Below are 14,248 nucleotides of genomic sequence, written 5' to 3'. Positions count from 1 at the left end.
AACCTGACAAAGTGACCCAATCTTATTCTCATGGAGATTTGGATTACCACTTCACATGAAAATTTCAAGCAGTGTCCTCGTGCTTATTATCTGTTGCTTGCTCATTTGGCAGGAAAAGGCCATTTTTATGCCTTCCATAAATTTCAGAGGGGCTGTATTGACAGGACAATTTTTGGTATAGCATTTCAACTCATGACTACTTGAAATAAATACATTTATCAGTAAAAAATGCCAAGAATGGGATTTTGGAAAGCCCATGAAAAAAGTTTAGGCAGTGAACATAAAGGTACTTTATAGCTGCATGTTTACATACTTGTTCTGCCTTTTCATTTATATGAGGGCCTTTGATCATCTACTGTAGTGCCAGGTTCAGAGAGGTTAAATCCATCTTCCCCTCCCTTGTGTCTGGTGGCTTGTACAGGCTGGATTAAACAATATCGCACACAGTTTTCTGCTCAGGCTGCTTTGCTTGACTCTCTTTACTAAACTGATCTTCAGAGACCTCTCTAGCACTTATCTCTGCCCGTTAACCAGGCTCCCAGATGAAGGTCCAACCTTTGTCTGTGAAGGTCATCAGAGCACAGCTGGAGCACCAGCATCACATCTGGAGATGGCACTTGGGCTCTCAAGGTACATCAGCACTTCTGAAAATGGTTTTTTTTCAACAAAATACTACAAATTGCACTGCTCTGCAAATGCCTACTCTTTTAGCTTAATATTCTAAGAGAAGGTGTGGGCAATTTAGAAAGCTCTGTTTTCCTGATCAGGACATAAGTAAAGAAAAAGTTGAAGGACTGATGAAGAGCAAATGTTGAAAAAAAATAAAATTAAGTGATAGCTTCATAAAGAGTGCTTTGCATTTAGAATTATGAAGACTTTATGAAGTTATAGATGTGTTTAAAGTTGTCTTGCAACACCTATGAATTCCATAAGAAATTTGGCACCCATGGATTAAATAATAAATCATTGTGCCCTTCACTCCATACTGAGGAATTGCAATGTCCAGTGTAGACTGGGGCTGAAAGCAGCTGAGGGGTGCTGTCTCAGAGGGTCAAGCATCAATGTGTACTGTGGCTTTCAAGGCCAGAAAAAGGTATATGGAATAGGACATATACAGCTGTAAAGAAATATATAAATATAGAGAGCAAGGATGTAGCTTCAAGCATGGCAGCTTGGTAAGTGCCCATATGGAGGAAGCCCAACCACACTTGTGATAAAAAAGTATATATACAGAATGGGCTGTTCCATGAGAAAGATATGCAAAGAAATCCCAAGAAAACCAACACTTTGCTTTTTGCAAGCAAAATAAGCAAAGTCCTCCTCTGCATGTTTGAAATAATATTTATGAATAGTAATATCAAATCACAATTATGAACAGAAAGCTTTCTCTTTTCTTTTGAATGCTTTTCCATTCCAAACCTGTACCGTATATCCTGTAATACCAGTGTTGTTTAGAGAAAGCAGTTAGTAACAATTCCCACCTATTATTATATAAAGTAATATCAGCCACCTGATATTTTAATTATTCTAGCCATTAACTCCACTTAATTTGCAGCAGCTCCTTTCTAGAATTCAATACAGCACTTATGTCAACAGCACAATCATTCTTATTAACTCTGTACTATCCCAAGAGCAACAAAAAAGAGCATTCAGAGTAAACCATCATTTAAAGATCTAATAAAATTCAGCAGGGCTTATTGTCAGCAAGTAAAAATATGAAAAATGGAATTACTTTTTGTGCTTTAGATGTGACAGAAATTCAATACCTGGGTTAATAAGGATCAATGGCAGCATAATCTCACTTGAATAGATGTGGGGGATTAAATTTGAGATCTATTTCCTGCTGCAAGGATCTGGATCTGATTACATCGCTTGAGGGTTTTTTTAATGTAAAAGGCGTTAAAATCACATTCCTATTCATTATAATTTTTTGAGCCCTCTAACTTCTAGGTGAATAGAATCATTCATTTAGTTGTCTCCTTGTGACAGGCCACAGCTCTGACCCAGGTCACTAATCTGCTCCTGGTGGCTCCAAGGCTGGAGCAAGCTCTTCTGGGAGACTTACAGTGTAATCTGGAAAGGAGTGGAAAGTGAATGCAAAAACAGACTTTGCTGCTATTACCTACCTGGTAGTTGCCTAAATGCAGAAGTTTATTTTTCTATTTGGCTAATGAATGCTATCTAGTGTTGAGGTAATGACCATAATGTTTCTGGGAACGTTTCAGCCCCCTACAGTTGCACTGAAGGACCAAGACCATCAAGTCAATGGCTCCACCAGAAAGAAAGTAAGCGTCAGATGTTAAGTCTACTTATTCAGTTTAATTCTATATGGTTTTGCTATCATTTGTTGCTATATTGTAATTTTAAAATACATTGCTTGAGTGTTAGAACTTTCAGGCTTATTCTTCAGAGAAATATGGTATCTGGTTTTACTGAAATTTCACAACAGTGTTGCCTTGAACACTGTATACCACTTTTGCCCTAAGAAAATCATCAAGGATCAGTTTAATGACTCTGAGTCACTATAAATTTGAGTATTGATGGTACTATATTGTCAATAACCATGCCACCTTCAGCAGTAAGTGATGTGCAGAAAACACAGCATTATAAAATCCGTTTCTTGCTAATGAGAGTGTTCATACAAATTAATTGATGAATTTCTGTCTTGGCTTCGGAAGGAATCTATCATTCTTAAAACAGTATGAGTCTCCAGAGAGTACTTTTCAGATTATCACATTCTTTAGATGTATTATTAATTCCTTGACTGCTAGATGATTTTCTGTTAGCAGACTGAAAATCAAATGTAGTAAGTGCTTGAGAATGGTGGGGTTTCACCTGGCCACTCGCTTGGTTGCTTACTGGTACTAACTCTGGGGACAATAACGAAGAGCAAACTTTCCCCATTTTTGATAAATTCACCATTAATGCTGGTTAAGAAGAAATAATATGACCAGATCGGCACAAAATATAAATCAATAGAGCTTCCCTGGACCTCATGCTTGTAATCTGCAAGGAACTTGTTAGCTCTCAGGTCTTAGTGTTCGAGAAATGAGAAGAGAAAAAGCATGAGATTGGGGTGAGGAAAAAGACAACTTTTTCAGAGAAAAGCTGAAGCATGGAAAAGAAGATTCAATTTGAAAGCACTACTCACCTATTTGTCCTGAAAAATCTTCCCTGAACTTGTCTCTTCCTGAATTTCCAAATAGTTCTTGTTTTTGAAGCAGTCAGTAAGATGACCAATAAGCCTAAATGGTGGCATTTGAAGATTTCCAGTCCAAACCAAAGACTTCAGAAGCAGGTGCTGGCATATTTTATTTTTCCCCAAATGTTGATAACTGTAATTTCTCAAATAACAGAAAATTACTCTGAGTTTTAGGATCTGGCAGGAAGGAGAATACTGAGTATTTTTTGACACCAAGGGATCTGGAAGAGAGCTGGTAAAAGCTCAAGGTAGGAAATGGGACGATCAAGGAAGTATTCCTTCAAAAAGTTTATGCTTTGGTATGAATTTCATGTTCAGTGTGAAAGAGGAAATGATGTTATATCCTTTTCATGGTGGGAAGATGGACAATCAGTGGAGCATGTGTGAAATAAGCCAAGCCAGGTCTCTGTTCACCTCTTGTTGTCCAGAATATTTGGCCCATACCAGGCACAGCTCCCAGTCATCACTGCCCCATAGCAGAGAATCTGGACAGAGATGTTGAGTTTCTAGAAAGATATTACAGAGGTATCTTGAACTGCTGAGGATGTTAAAATGATCCACTTTCAATTTAAAATAAATGTCTGTTATTAGAGGTAAAAAATAAACTCAGGTGGGGGAGGAAGGAGCAGATAAGGATGTTGAAAATAATAGAGCAGAAAGGAGTCTCTGTGACCCACAACAATAGCGGTGTGTGTGTTTATGTTCCTTGTGTGGGCATGTTGTATACACTTCATATGTTTACTTTCAGTAGACAGAAGCAATTACAAGGACAGGCAGCCCTCAGGGGGCATCAGAGCTGCAGAGCTGCCAATTACTTGACATTAGAAGAACCAAACTGTACGAATGTAGCCTTATTATAGCAACAATCAGAGCAGAGTGTAGGAGTCTGTAGTATTTATCAGCTTTCCTGATTATGTCTTGTTGAATATGTTTCAGTGATGAAGCTGCAGCTTAAGAACTCAAGATGTAGAATAGTGGTTTTAACATCCCTCTGATCCTTCAAAAAGGAAAAATAGAAGGGGAAACATTTAATTAAAAAAAAAATCCAACCCTGCTGAAGAAAACCCCAAAGTCTCCTGTGACTTCTGTACCTGAAAATGCTACCTTGAAATATTTAGGAACTTGGCCATGTTTTCATACAAGTCAGGGTATAAAGAGGCTTTACAGAGGAAACAAGAACAAATTCTCCTCTGTTGAAGGCGTACAAAACCTACCGACATCAAGATAAAATTGCCCAGCTACTTTGTCTCTGCATTTCATAGACTTCCTTATCAGCAGTTCAAAGACCAGGGCCATGGCTTGCCAAGAGTTATTTTTTAGCTGATTCCTGCTCTGAAATGATGATGATTTTCTACATCAAAATTTGTGACGCATCCACACTTGAATGTTTATAAAAGGTCCAGCGCGTTGTGGGTGCTGCTGTAAACAAAATACTAATAAAAATATGTCATTTGAGCTCTGGTGAAATGCTGCCAACACTTTTATTTATACTGCAGAACTCCCTGGAAGAGTATCAGCTTTAGGTTTTTTTTAAAGTAAATAAATTTCTAGCCTTCAGATTTGTAGAAGAAAACCAAAGATCAGAAGTTTGCAAACTACTGGAAAAACTGTGTGTCATGGTTGAATACCAATGCCCTCAGTTATATTTGTCTGTTAATTTTGTTATTTTTAAGCTGAACTCATGACTTTTGCACGAGCCAGACTACAAATTTTTAAGACATTGAACTGGTACTATTATAAGGATATTTTGGTTTTCACTTGTTGCTTCCTAAGACTGCTTTTCTTATAGGAACTTTGAGTTTAACATTACCATTGAGCTTATAAGAACATTTTCTGTACTTAGGAGATCACTTTAATGGCAGTACCCATGGTACCTTATTGCCTTTGCCCTTTCTTCTCTCTCTAAGTGGTATGCACAATATCTTAAGCATTAGCCTCCCAGAGGCAGACCTATAGTCCAAGTCACTGATGAAAATCACCCTGTTCTGGTGAAAAAATGTTTTTTAATGTTGTTCTGCTCACAAAAGGGAGAACCGGAGAACAGTGGCGGTCCCAAGAGAGACAGGAGTCACAGTAAGGAGATGCAGGGACTGGTACGGGTACCCGGCTCATCCAGCGTTATACATTTATTGTAGTTTGTACAGAAAACTCCCTGAAATTCAGCTGTAATTGCCTCCATCAATTAGCCATCTCTCAGAAGCTGATCACCTCTTTGTGATGGTACAGATGACTGAGAGAAACAGCATAAGGGCCAAAAAAATACCAAGAGAAAGCCTAAAGGAAACACACTGGCAATATGCTCGTGCAAAATATCCCAGAGGGAGAGGAGGTGAGATAGAAGAGACTTGGGAGCAAGAAAATTGTCTCCTCGTTTTTCATTCCTTCAGGCAAACAGTACTTCATGTACAAATAAACTGAGTAGCATCATCGGTGCTTGTCTCTGTGACATTTTTTCTGGTGAACGCAAAGTGGGAGGGGAGGGGATGGTGGCAGCAATATTCCCAGCAGTGTTTGGTAGGTTTTTTGAGCTCACTGATATGCTGTTTCACAGGAAAAGGCACAATTTTCAAACTTCTGCAAGCTAAATTAACTTTAACAATGCACATAGCTGCATGTTTATAAATAAATGTATTTTGGAAAAGCTAAGAGACTAATTCTAAAACAGTGCTGTAATTCTTGAATAGAGGATCACAGGAAGCATTCCTAAATAAGAGATGTCTTCTTAAATTTATAGAGCCTTTCAAAGACTGCATATGCAAGCACATTTCTCTCTGCAAGGCAAAACCACTAGAGTTCTTGAAACCCCAATATAAAAACATATTAAACAATTTAAAAAACAAACAACAGAGCAGGAGAGGCCTTCATGGTCAGTGTGGTTGTGGTAGCTACTATATTTTTCTTAGCATTGACTCTTAAGAAGTACCGGCAGATATCTGAGGTCATCATCTTCATCCCTTTGCTCCAAGGCAGGAGCAATGCACAAATCTACCCACCCTGCCCAGGTAAGCAAGGTATTTAAAGTAGGCAGTTACAGCACCTCAAGTGACACTAAACGGCTGCCTGGAAGCTCCCTTGTTTTATGTACATCAGCCAGTTGGACCAGAAGACTGAAGAACATTGTATGGAAAGACAAAAAAGTACAGGCTCTAAGTAAACAGAATTCAGGACATACATCTATTTTGATGGCTTCGGTGCTCTATCCGTAGAGGCTGCTGCAGCCAGGCTGGCACTGAGGCTGTCTCTGTTATGCTGCTGTAGGAAGACTCCATAGAATCACAGAATGGTTTGGGTTGGAAGAGGCCTTAAAGATCGTTGAGTTCCAACCCCCTGCCCTGGGCAGGGACACCTCCCACCAGACCAGGTTGCTCAAAGCCCTGTCCAGCCTGGTCTTGAACCCTTCCAGGGATGGGGCAGCCACAGCTTCTCTGGGCAACCTGAGCCAGGGTCTCACCACCCTCATAATGAAAAATTTCTTCCTGAAATCTAATCTAAATCTAGCCTCTTTTAATTTGAAGCCATTGCCCCTCATCCTATCACTACTATTAATGCACACATGCATTAATGATGAGAAAAACTCTGATAGCCTACTGAAGACCAGGCATGACACCAGGTTGGGTGCTAGTCTGTGAGGTGCCCCATGGCATTTAAGATCAGCTCACTGTAAGCAATAGTGCTTGTGACCCTCCAGCCCCAGCCAGTATCTGAAATATCTTCAACAACTTCAGTGACTCAGCAGCCCCCTAAAACTCTGAACAGGCAGGGGACAATTTGTAAACAACAAACAGAGCTAAATTCAATCAGCCGTTCACAACAAATAATTTGAACAGCTCTGTGTGTGCAGTTAAAGCAGATAATTTTAATGTGAAAATTATGGCAAATACACAATCACTTTAATAAGATGATTAAGAACTGCTGGCTCCTGGGGAAAACATTTCAGCAGCGCGTGCACCTGCAACTATTAAGCAAAATATACAGAATAACAAGCAGTAACTCATCAGCCCATCTGCTGGTCATGGCATGGGCTGGTAGGAACTGAGATGGAAAGGGGGAAGAGAAAATACTTCGTAAGGCACCTGAAGGTCTTGAGCACAAAGCAAAACATAAAAGGGTGTTGCTGGTTCAGGCCATGGCATGGAAGTTCATGGGTGAGGTAAGGAAGTCACAGGGGCCACACTGGATGCTCACCTCCCTCAGGAGACTCTTTATAACTGATGGAGATATTGGAACACACATGGAATTTGGGTTATGGAGAAAGAAGAAGTAAAATTAGAAAGGCAGAAGTAGCATCTTGATCACCTAATCAGCTCAATCTAATCTGCTCACTTTTCCCATCGACAAGAGTATGACTCAGGCCTTGGAGAAGTCTGTGCAAGTTGGCCAAAAAAATAGAGGAAACAATCTAAAGTAATCAGAAGTTCTTCTGAGATAATGATCTCACTGCCTATGTATATTCATTGTTTGCTGGTAGCAGCAATATTCTCTGGGTCCTTTTGACATGGGAGCAATGAAAATAATTATAATTTCAAAATACTAATAGTTTTTATAAAAATAATTGACTAATTTTCAACAGATAATAGATTTTATTGCCTTTGTAGTATTCCTTTGGAGGAATAAATTCTAATACACATACATATGTATATGCGATATAAATATATAAGTATATAAATATGAAAAATGCATATATTCCCTTCCTGTTCTTTCTTTTGCATTGCAAAGGAGGCAAAAAGTATGAGTAAAAATATCTTTAGACAAATACTGCCTGGCTCTACAGAGTGGTTGTACATTGCTGGTTCCAGAACAACATGAGCAAAACGAGGCCCAAGTAACTTATTAACTGTGTTTATATACACCCAATAATTCATATCTGGAAAGAGGCTTTTGGGCAGCTGGTTGGTGCTTCAGCCAGCAGTTTATCGGAGCTGGCACACAGGCTTTCGCTGATGAAACATTTGGACTGCATGTATGCCCTGCTTTCTGCCCTTCTTTAAAAAAACCTCTTTTCTAAGTCAGTGCTTTGCTGGCTGGACCTCCCACCCAGCTCCTCCTGGCCTTTCACCTTCTATTGCAGGCACAGACATGGGAAATTGGGGACACCTGATTTTTCCTTTGCACTTTTATTAAGATGCTGAGCAGCCTTCCTGGCAGCATGTCCTAAAACGCTGCTGATAATTTTTGTTGGCTTTTAATGTTATGTTTATTTTCCCCACTGAAGTAGGGGCCGGCTACTACTGACTCAGGCTACGCTACAAATAGCCATGTTAAAGCTGCTGAGGTCACAGAAGAAGGTGACGTTTTGTGTGACTACCAGTGACAACTATCAAATCCAATGTAAGTGTATTGATAAGCAAAATTGTAGAGATGGCCAGGAAAGTGAGGTAAAGGGCCTGCGGTACATGGAAACTGATAAAGTGATTTCTCATCCAAAAAAAGAAGGCTGGTCTGTCCCTCCTATATCAGATGTATGTCCTTGAATTACCAGGCAGCACTTCTTTAGGTGGAACATCTACCTGCTGCTAAATACACCATTATTTAGAGAACCGTCTGAGTTCAACATCATTTACATTTTCCTTTAGATTTAGATACCATCTGCTGCTCTGTTTTCTTTTGCCTACTGTCACAGTCATAAGCATGTAATTACCATACTCCTACTCATTTTTTTCTTGTTCTTTTTCATTGCAAGCTTAATTTCAGTCAGGTTTTGTCTTCAGCTTTCCTAAAACCTGCAATTATTAGAAGACACTTAATGAGATCAACGGCAATGTTTCATGCTCCGCAGATATTTTTGAAATGGATTAAATGAGGACAGACGATAAAGCGCTGAAAGCAATCTTTGTATCAGAAAAATGGAAGGAAAAAGCAGCCTTGTAAAAATTAACATATTGTGTATGTTGTATTAACATGACTTTGTATGTATTAGAAACTTTAAATGAAAGATTTTTTTTTTTTCTCATAGTGATAAGGCAAGAATTTGCAATCCTGAGAAAGTGTAGACCTTTGTAAATAATCAGTGCAGCAAAGTGCCACCCTCGCTCTTGTTCTTCTGTCCAAGTTCAGAAAAGACTCAGCTCAGATCAAGCCTGAGCCTCACAGTACTCCCAGGTGTGCCAGGAGCCGCTGCTTTATTCTGCTGTTGGCATTTTTATAAGGTTGATTGTTGACTTTTGTGACACCCTCTCTCTCTGAATCCACAGCGTGCAGGTGGATCTTTTTCTAGCAAAACACCTTGTGATAATGATTGCGGTAATTGTCGGCATTTTAAAAATTTTAGAAAGCACCTGCTTTTTGTAATTGCTATTTTGATCTTCAGAATATCCTGGAATTTTTAGCATCTTAAAATGCCAAGAGGCTGATCTGACAAGCAAAGCCAGCACGAGAGCTGTGCTTCGCTAAGGGAATTGACTGAATTTGGACTGAACATAGAGAAATGGCTGCTGAGAGGGTGATTCTGCGCCACCCCTGTCCTGGGGACTATGACATGCAGGGATGGCCTTGGGGGGCAGGACCCTTGTTCCTGTTCCCCCTAAAGGGATGTAGGGGTAGTGCCTGGCAGGCATGTGGCTCCTGCAGGACTTTGGGATTGAAGTTTTGGAGATGGCTTCTGGTTGAAAGCTCAGAGAAGCTACTACTTACACATCATATAAGACAAAGGGGGATGTAAGTGTTCTAAAAACATACCAGGATGGGGGATGGGGGATGGAGATATCATTTTAGGATACGTTATTCCATTTAGACAAGAGTATCCACCTAAGAGCAACATGGGAGCTCTCACAATGGCATTCAGAGAAATGAAAAGGACATTGATTATAAAAACATGCTGGAGTTTCAGGATTGACCTGGCAGCCCTGGTAGGTGGCTCGATTTAAATGTTGTGAACCCTGGTCCTGGCTGTGGGGAGCTGCAGAGGAGCTCTCAGCTGGTGGCAAGTGGGATATTTGGCTCCTGTGTTCCCTGTCTACCTCTTTTTGGGGTAGTGGGTACTTAAGTATGTGGTGGAATGCGGTGGAATCATCCCAGCATGCAGGGAGGCAAGGAGGAATCTGCCACTGCTGACCCTCTTTGCGTCTCATCAAGGTTTACATATAGCATAAATGTTGTGTTCTGTACAGTTTATATATAAAATACCATCAAGACTTTCATCTATAGGGCGTCAAGTGGGGAAAAGCTAAGATTTTGACCATATTTTTTCACAACCAAAGTTTTGAAAATGTGAGGGATTTGTTGTTGGAGATTTTTTTCAATTTCTTAATGTCCTGAAGTCTTTTCAAAAATATCATGTGACACTGTTACTGTTGACTCATTAGCAGCTTGGAAATAATGCAACTGAACTGTGCCAGCATCCCATCCATCTGTGTAGAGAGTCTTATTGTGCAAATGTTTATCCACTTCAAAGCGGTTTTGCAGAAGGAAAAGGCTGGGGAACTTAAAGGGGTTTTTTTCTGAAAGTTTCCTTTACATTTTTAGTTTCTTGTAAATAGAGCTTTAACTCTTCAAGTTCTCAGTTATTATAGCGTTTCCTCCTGTAACTGCACCTGAATAAAGCGGGTTAAGAGCTATACAGTTTGCATCAAGGTTTGCAGCAGTAAGTTAGATATAATAGAGAGTAATGTAACTATAGGAACAGTAAAACTGAAATAATCTGGAGAGGATAGAGGATTTGTGGAACAACCATCACTATGACTTTTATAAACCAGGTAAGGCTATCTTATGCTGGAGCTGGATTAGTTATAACTGAGCCTACCTGTGGGTAGGGAGCCCCAGATGTCTGATTCACTGTAATATTTTCTTTAATAATTATTTTGTTACGCTCGAGTCCAAAGCATTGCAGCTGGAAGTGATTCTGTTAGTGTCTGCATGACAGATTAGCCGTGATTGTAAATCTAGTGTTTATGCTTTCTTGATTGCAAATAGGGAATTTGATATTCAAACTCTTTCAGATGTGGGACTTTACTCCAAGGCCCCCTGGACTTAGTGGAAAGTCTCTACAATATCCTGTCCATCAGGTCCCTTCAAGCTATCTCTTCAGAACTTTCTATTATTTGCTGTAACATTTTATTTTAAATACTTCCTTATGGACCTATCAGAATTTTAGCTGTTTAGTATTAGTATTAGTTATAGAAGAAGTTTAAAAAAAAATATGTGGGACTGGTATAGTAGGATTTTAGTGATTATAAACAAATTTCAGATAAATTTTCAGCAAATTTATTGGAAGAAAGACTAGACATTTCAACCTCCATCCATGTCACCTTACTTAGGTGTGTCCAACATAGGGTTTCTAAATTACCCTCTGAAAATATGTCTCCATTCATTGGAAAGGCAGTCCTAGGCACTGGGAAAGATAGATCACCATACCAGCTGGCATGAAAGTCTCCCTGGCAGAGAGGCAAAGCCAGAGAAGCAAAGCTCACTGCTGAAAACCAGTCTACAATGTAGACTCTTCCGAATATTGGTAAAGGCTCTCATGCAAATGCATGGTCAGTAGACCAGATTACATTAATTTATCAAGAAGTACAAAATTTCCTAAAGGTAGAAAGAAAACTGAATTCCGTAATTATAGAGGATCTGGACTTCCTCAAGGTATCTGATATGTTTATGGTTATTGGCAACTCTTACACTGCGTAAGAAGATGAAAATGCATTTAATATACTTTGTCCTTTCTCATGTCCATTTGAACGATGATGACCTCGGAGTGGTGGCTCAAGGATTTGGTGATGTATGTGGCAATGTGGATGAATGTTCCCTGCAAAACAGAGGTGCTGAGGGAAAGCCTGACCTGGAAACCAAATGTGCGTGGGCATCCCAAATGCTGGGTCCTCACTGGGGCACTGGGGCTGGGGCTCCCAAGTGAGTATGGGAACACTGAGGGCAACTGACAGTCCTTGAGGGAGAACAACAAGGTTCACTTTCCGAAATGCAGGTCTTTAAGTATGGTTTGTCTAAAAAGTGATAACTAATCAGACTGGAGTGAGTTCAGATGCTATTGCTTTGCTGGGCTGGCTGTTCATATCCCATTTATTTCTATGAGCAATATGACAACGTATGGATTCCAGAGGAACCTGCTTTTAAATGAAACAATTTGATTTTGATAGTTTGCCTGTGGGGAGTGGAGAGTTTACAATAGAAAGAGGTAGGAATGGTAGATAATAATGCAAGCATTTTTGGCTGGATCCTGCCCCAGAGTGTCTTCTCCTCAAACACTAGCAGAATGAGAGGTTTATCTCAAGATGTGAAATCCTGTGATGGTCAATTTGGACAAGTGGTAAATTTAAGATTTTGGCAGTACTAGGTTCAAGCACACAACTTCAGAAACAGAGTTAGAAAAGAATAAATCAAGCCAACGTTATTTCTTCCCATATGTCATGAAAGTTAGGATATTTAATACGTAGCAACAGGAATTACTACTCTGTAGTAAAGCTATATAATAAATTATTTTACAGTTTAAGAAGCTTACAGAACTAATGAAAGCAAAAGTGACATCACATATAGGTGGGTATAGGAAAATGCTATGTAGCTGCAGTTAGTAAAATGGGAATTAAATGTGATACCTGGACAGTTAAGGTGCAGTATTAATTTTTACATTATTAAATCGGATGTAATGATGAAACCATTAGGAAAGATGTCAGAACATCGCTTTTCATCTTGGAAATAGATTCTCTAAAGCACTTTTAGGAAGTGCTGAAAAGAAAAAGAAATCTGAGAAGAAGTATTTGCAATTTAAAATGATAAAACTCCTTACCAAAACCCAAAGGCAAATGGCATTAGCTATGTCCAACCTCAAATGGAAAGCTGAATCATTTAGCCTGCTTAAACTTAGAAAGATATATAGTGTTTCCTTCAGGTGGAGCCTCTGTGCATGTTCAAAATTACCATCAAAGTTAATTGATCCTAATTATCAAATATAATGCTTTGATGTATGCATATTCAAATATGGGGCTTAAAGATCAATAAAGTAATTACCTGGCAAAGCTATACTGCAATGATCTGAATTTGTAGATTTTATTTAAAAAACAAAAACAAAACAAGAAAGAAACTCAAGAGCTTCCTTATTTCAACATCAAGTGATGGACTCCAGTGCTAGGAATGTGCCAGCCAGGGTACAGGCAGGGCAGGAATGGCTGGGGCTGCTGCTTGCTCTTTTCTCTTGCTTAACTGGAAAAGCATCCCCTGAATTGTGTCTCCTTCCAAAAGCACTTTTTCTATGTTGAAAAGTAGTTGTTTAATCTTTTCTCCCTCTGGAATGTTTTTTCTTTTTGTTGACACAACAGCACAAATCCAGGCTGGGCGGAGAATGGATTGAGAGCAGCCCTGAGGAGAAGGACTTGGGGGTGTTGGTGGATGAGAAGCTCAACATGAGCCAGCAACATGTGCTGGCAGCCCAGAAACCCCCCGCATCCTGGGCTGCATCCCCAGCAGCGTGGCCAGCAGGGCGAGGGGGGGATTCTGCCCCTCTGCTCCTCTCTGAGGAGACCCCTCTGCAGCTCTGCCTCCAGCTCTGGGATACCCCAACAGCAGAAGGACATGGACCTGTTGGAGAAAGACCAGAGGAGGCCACAGAGATGCTGGGAGGGCTGGAGCTCCTCTGCTGTGAGGACAGGCTGATAGTCTTGCGGGGGTTCAGCCTGGAGAAGAGAAAGCTCTGGGGTTTGGGTAGCAGAAGTTGGCATGAGGCTTCTAACCGGGTCCTAGCATGATTCTGGCAAAAGAAATCAATTTTGTAACCATGTGGATGGTAAGTCCTTTGAAATTACTTTTCCTTGCATTTTCCAGGATACTTATTCTGTCTCTGCTAAATCTCAAGGGAAAACTTTCCAGGAATTAATATTCCTTTGCATTAGCCTTTGTAATGTGAAAGGCAATATTTAGGTCCTTCCTAAGGGATGAAAAGAAGCAGTTGTAATGGAGATGAGAGCAAAATAAAACCTCCCACAGATTCAGAGGAGGCAGCCTTCCAGAATCTCTCACATTGTGTTAGCAGGTTTCCTTTGAGTGTTTGTTTGAGCCTGGAGCTCAGGACAGATCCGTTGATGCTGGGAAGTGTCTTCCCCCTGT

The sequence above is a fragment of the Numenius arquata genome, chromosome 15 (genome assembly GCF_964106895.1).
Source record: "Numenius arquata chromosome 15, bNumArq3.hap1.1, whole genome shotgun sequence".
In the NCBI taxonomy this organism is placed as follows: Eukaryota; Metazoa; Chordata; class Aves; order Charadriiformes; family Scolopacidae; genus Numenius; species Numenius arquata.
This window is presented reverse-complemented; position numbering follows the sequence as displayed.